The sequence below is a fragment of the Tubulanus polymorphus genome, chromosome 12, assembly GCF_964204645.1.
Source record: "Tubulanus polymorphus chromosome 12, tnTubPoly1.2, whole genome shotgun sequence".
In the NCBI taxonomy this organism is placed as follows: domain Eukaryota; kingdom Metazoa; phylum Nemertea; class Palaeonemertea; order Tubulaniformes; family Tubulanidae; genus Tubulanus; species Tubulanus polymorphus.
Window position 1 is genome coordinate 3210630 of NC_134036.1, and position 6000 is coordinate 3216629.

Sequence of the window (6000 nt, forward strand, 5' to 3'; positions counted from 1 at the left end):
GAATTCATCTTCATGACCAATTTAGGGTTTTAACGGCCAAAATATGCACCCCAAAAATGGGGTACAAAGTCAAAAAATTTTTGGGCCCTATTTTATCAAAATTTAGTACTGACATGTTTTTTGGGGGTGCTGATCACGAATATGGAGTTGGTTTTTGGATACAAAGCCCCCGAAGACAACAGAAAGAGTAAATTATCTTAGATAAGAATATCAATCAAAATCTGTCAGTTCAATCGTTCTGCTGTCGGTTTTTGGATACACATATAGCCGCATCTTATGTTCAAATCAATTTAGTGATAGTTGAATTTTGGCTGCAAGACCAAAACTGCATAAAATCTAGTATCTGGCAACTGGTATTTTGACGCGAACTATGATATAACTATGATGAAGGTCCAATGTTAACATATATACTACAATACATTAAGAAGAAGGCTATATTCACCTGACTGCTTGACTGAATTCGAATTCGATAAGTCCATGTTGTTAGAAGGTGAATCCTCCAGTCAGTTTTGTTCCGTTTGATATTTCCTTCCTTCACTGGATATTCCGTGAATGTCAAGTCATGATAGGTCGTTTAGAACAATGTCTGAAACTGCTGGTAAACACACACTTAGAATTCACCGTTCAAAGTTCTATGTACAGGCGACATCCATGGAATGACCAAGATATCTAAGGTGTCTTCACGATGTCTCAAAGATTCTGAAATTAAAGAAAACAGATGAAATTAAGATTCAAAGAAATGCAGAGTTCTCAGTAGTGCCGATACCAATGAAACTTGTACAGTGCAGGGCCTAGTTTCACAAAAAAAGTTTACCTCAAATTTTTGGTGTAATTGCCATTGGTTACTTCGTGTTTTCAATGAGAAAACAATTCAAATTAAACTGTTTTAGGCCAAAACTTTTTCGGTGAAACTGAACCCAGGGGATTGTTGAATAGTTGTGACGTGAATAAAAAAAAATGTGGACAGCTATTGGTACCTCTAAGTTGTAACTAGTCTAACTTCTAAGTTGTAACTAATCTAAGCTCACATATTTTGAAGGTTTCTGAACAGATTAACTGCACTTACGTATGGCATCCTTTCCAAACAATCGCATTCCTGCCTTCTGACAAACACATCTTAGGTGCAGCAATGACCGAAGCAATCAAACTAAGATTAATATGGCGCTCCACTTTGACTGTAATTTCGAATCCAATAACTGTGAATCCAACTGGTAGCCTGTAAAGTTTTTCAAAGTTACATAGTGAAATATGGTCGAAGTCCTTACTAGCTGCTCAATCAGTCCCACTCTCTCACAACTCCGATTCCCGTGAGCATATAGTATACAACAGTGAGGCATACCTATGTCCATCCAAACAAGAATCTGAATCATTTCATGATGACTGACTACACCCTTTCAGTGCCGGTCTTAGATGACCTTCGTGGCCGCTGTTTTGAAACGATTGTCATATGATGGTTCAGCGCATTCATTTATATTATTCACACAACCAATAGGCCTACATGTACATCTCTAACATCACGTCTCTAGCGTCTATTATCGAGAAGTTGTAGTAACTGTTTGGAATAGGGTTTTGGGAAACTGGTTACTAGAAGTAACTAGAAAAACACGTGGACACAAAGCAACGTTGTGGAAAGAGCAACGTCGTCCAGCACCGGATTATTTGATTGATAGATCGGAATACAAGCTACATCCCTTTAAGAAATCGAGGCACTAAGCTATGGATGGAACAATATTAACGAAATCCACCTAAAACCCCGTATTGCAAAAACCTGGACCCAGTTCCACAGTTGGGAGTTAGAGTTAACTCTGAGTTAAAGTTAATTCATTTTCAGTGATTTAACCCAGAGTTAAATCTTAACTCGGAACTGTGGAACTGGACCCTGTGTATAACAAAATGGGACAATAACTGAATTGAACCATTTGTAAATAGTTCCTTCTTTGAATGTATCAAACATGCCTCCGTCTCATTAATCCACATCGCAATAAATCGGTCTGCGACTCAACCCTGATATCACAATTTCTACAGAACTATTGAAAATCTCAGAAAGAAAAAACAAGGATATCAACATTTGCTCGTTCGATGTTTGTTTTTCCACTGTTTTTTGGACCGGTATGAATATCTTGAAAAATTTGACAAAACTGTATTTGATAAAAGGGAATTTACCGAGATTTTAACAGTTTTAGGAAGAATCACCCGATTATAACCAACGAAAGCAAATGTTTTGGTGGAATTCTATGGTAGAATGTAAAACACTTTGTACGTTCAGTGAGGTAGATTATATGGTAGGTTCAGTGAGGTAGATTATATGGTTGTTAATGTAAAGTTTAACGCGGAACTAGAATTGGCGATTGATGTTCATCGCTGCTGATGGAACGGCGCATCCTACTGATCACTTTGAAAACTTTCACCCTCGAATCATAAACAGTAAACAACCCGATTATTGATTTTATTCACTCGCAGTTTTATTGAATCTGATTATAACACGAGATTTGACGACTGAGTCACAAATATAAATTCAATTCGAGCTTTTTCATAGTCAGTCAGTAACATGACTGCGGTTCAGTTTCATAATCGGTTGTATCCCAAACACCACAAGTATATCCGATTTTAAATCATTATCACCAACGATTTAGGAACAAACTCCTTTACAGGGGTTGCCGTTACAACACTTCGAAGCACCGCCGGCACACACCATACCCGTGGTCGTGCAACCTATATCAAAAAGAAAAAAAAACATGAAAAGGAAAATTGAATTTGGAAGTTGAATACAATTTTACTCAAATTGAAAAAGTTTTTGAACCCCAAACCCGACTTAGATGTAAAACCGGCGATGATCCCGACAGTGAAGATGATAGATACCCCTCGTTCATTTCGACATACAGATATACACGCATGTTCATAAATATTGCATGTCAATTAAACTGATTTTGTTGGAATATAAGTATATAATATAATCTCTGAAATTCAATCCATCAAATTAATTCGATCAATGTTCAACTACTAAATTTATGCTGATAATTGCTACTTTAATCCAGAATAATTTATTAGATCCTATGTTATTGTGTATTATTTTCCCAGTTGTTACTCACCTGCAGCAATTGATGCGGCACTGACCACAATCCCAACAACAGCACATACGCGAGTCATTAAATAAGCGAACATTTTCAGCGTCTAGAATTTGAATTGAATATACATACTACTAATTTGGCATTGTAGGGCATCCCAAATATTCTGATTATTCAACAGTTCTTAACATGCTCGCAGTGCTTGCTGCGTCAGCAAAAACTGATGATAGTGCAAAGCAGCGGTAACGAATTCTCTGCATGCTGGTTTGAATACCGTACTTATATGAAGCGTACAGAGTGTTGTCAAAATTAGTCACATCAGTTCGTTACAGTGAGAATAGAAGTAATGATTGATTCAGTGGATAATTTGAATGTAAAATCCGATTTGAAGTCGCTTGCATTTTGTATCACAGAAAGACGGAAACAGGTTTCTGTCTCTTTTTTCCGTATGTGATGTATATAATATAGATAATCACTGAGTATGAGTACAATAGATAATCACTAAAAATTCATTTTTGTCTTTAGAACACGACAGTCGTGTGATTGAAATTAGTTCCTCGCCTCAGTTATAAGAAGAAATTGGTTATGAATTTTATGCAGTTTAAATAGCAAAATAGCCATCGGTTAAAATACTTAGAATTAATACTATATTAGACGGTATGATCGGTCATGGAAAAATCATCAAGCGCTTGCTATCGCGGTATACGTTTGTTATCTACTTACGGTTTTGCCTTCCAGTTAAAGTTTGGTTGCTGCATTCAATAAAGGAACCTTTATATAGAAATTTCGCTCATCAATTTTACACTCCAGATATTTAACACACTATTTGCTTTCTACTCAGGTTCTTTTCACTTTGCCAGGATCTAATTTCAGCAATTGAATCCAGAGAAGGGACGGGTGAAATATGAAACTATTTAATATTCTAATATTAATTTTACTTAATATTCAGAACCCAATATAATCTAGTCTGATAAACGTATATTTAGCGTCGTCATGTTAAACCCACAAAACTGTGAAACTGGATTCAGAGTCAAATTAACCAACGAAACTGTGGAACTGGGTACAGAGTCGAATACAACCCACACAACTATGGAACTGGGTTCTGCGTGAAAATAACTCTTTACGACTGGAGATCTTGGGTCATGGTCGTATTTGACCTGAATCGAGAGTTATAAACTAAACGTAGGAACTTCATCTGCGAAACTCCTAAACTCCTAAATTACCAATAGTTCAGAACATCACTTCAGATGACATGAAAATAGTTTCTACTTCGATATTTTATGAACCGATGAGTCGCTCAGGTATAAACCTGACTTTTTTCAGGGGTAGTTTCCGTTTAATAAACCTACACTTCATAAACCTGAACTTCATCATTATCCATAAGTGAACCTTTTATCACAGGACTACGAAACAGAAGTCGTACGTCTAATTATGTAATTATATAGTTTTCCCTTCAACCTTGTGAGCTCATCCGTCACTTACATTGAAAATATATAGGACTGGCGTTTAGCAAAAACAGTCAATGTAAAATCGATGACGTAAACTCTTTTCACAAAATATTAAAGTATTACGTTTATATAGTCTGATGTGGTATTGTTTTTGTCATTATGACGGCTTGGCAGTCATTACGGGCCACAAATGTCTATAGATAGTGACCAAATATTCCTTGCGCGCCCCTTTTTCAAAAAGCTAGATCCACCCCTGGGTCACTCCACCCGGTTGCAGTGAAATATCATCTAACATCTCAGCCGCAGTGAGAGGTCTCTTCATAATATTCTAAATGTATGAATCTTGTTGGATTGTCTCTTCCAATTTCCTTATTTCATTATTGTTATTATCATTATTATCATTCTGACTTACTTTTCTTTTTTCATTTCGTTTTGGTTGGCTTTTCCGATCCTTACTATCTCAATTATCAATATTTATAATTTTTTACAACTTTTTAAGGTGCCATCATCTTTAGAACCTTAGGCTTGCTTTTGGCATCCTTGGAATTATTTATAACCCATTAGATTATTATATATTATAACTAATTTTTTCTATTTCTAAAGTTTCTATGTTAATATGAAATTTCAATTCATCCAGAAATAAAGAATATCAATATCAATATCAATATCAATATCGATATCAATTGTTCGATCCATCCATAGCAGCTGTGACCGATTCCCAATTGGCTTAGTTAAAAACGACATATGATATAAAACTCGACTAATTCGCGCACCTAAAGCAGTTTCAAACAATGAAGTAACTTGATCTATTTCTGTAGTTGAATGTATACGTACTTTTTTTAGGTAATTTTTATTCCATTCAAATGGTGGGAATTTGGATCCACTTTCACACTTAGCAAACCTTAAATATCAAACATGAAATTTCATGAATTCTACGCGGTAATCGATACTTCAAACGGTAAGCTGAGAACATGACGCCTGAAGTAGATCTCTGCTGAGTAGCATTAAGCATTTATTCTTTGTAGAGAATAATCATAATCTATTATCTATTTTGAATTGAAATAATTGACTCTAAATAGCTCACACATCAAGGACATATGTAATACTTTTCACCGCAACATACATTACATTATAGCCTATATCCGACCCCCAGGCTCCAGGAAACGGAAACAATCAGGGAACATGGAGAATGATAAAATTGCATCAGTATATCTTTTTCATCCAGTAATCAATTCGCCAAAAGAAGAACAGACAACTGCAGCAATCACTGGATAACGACTACACATATAGAGGCATAAACGTGCCTCACAACAATCGGCAGATTACCCCTTTTACCCAGGCCTATCACCACTGTTCATTCAATTCGCTTGATGACTAACCGGCACGGACGGATCCAGTGGCAAAGGAAAGGAGGTACACTTTTATTAGGGCCTACGCCGCAATTTCGTTGTTCACGTACACAATTATTTGTTTAGATCTTCAAGAAT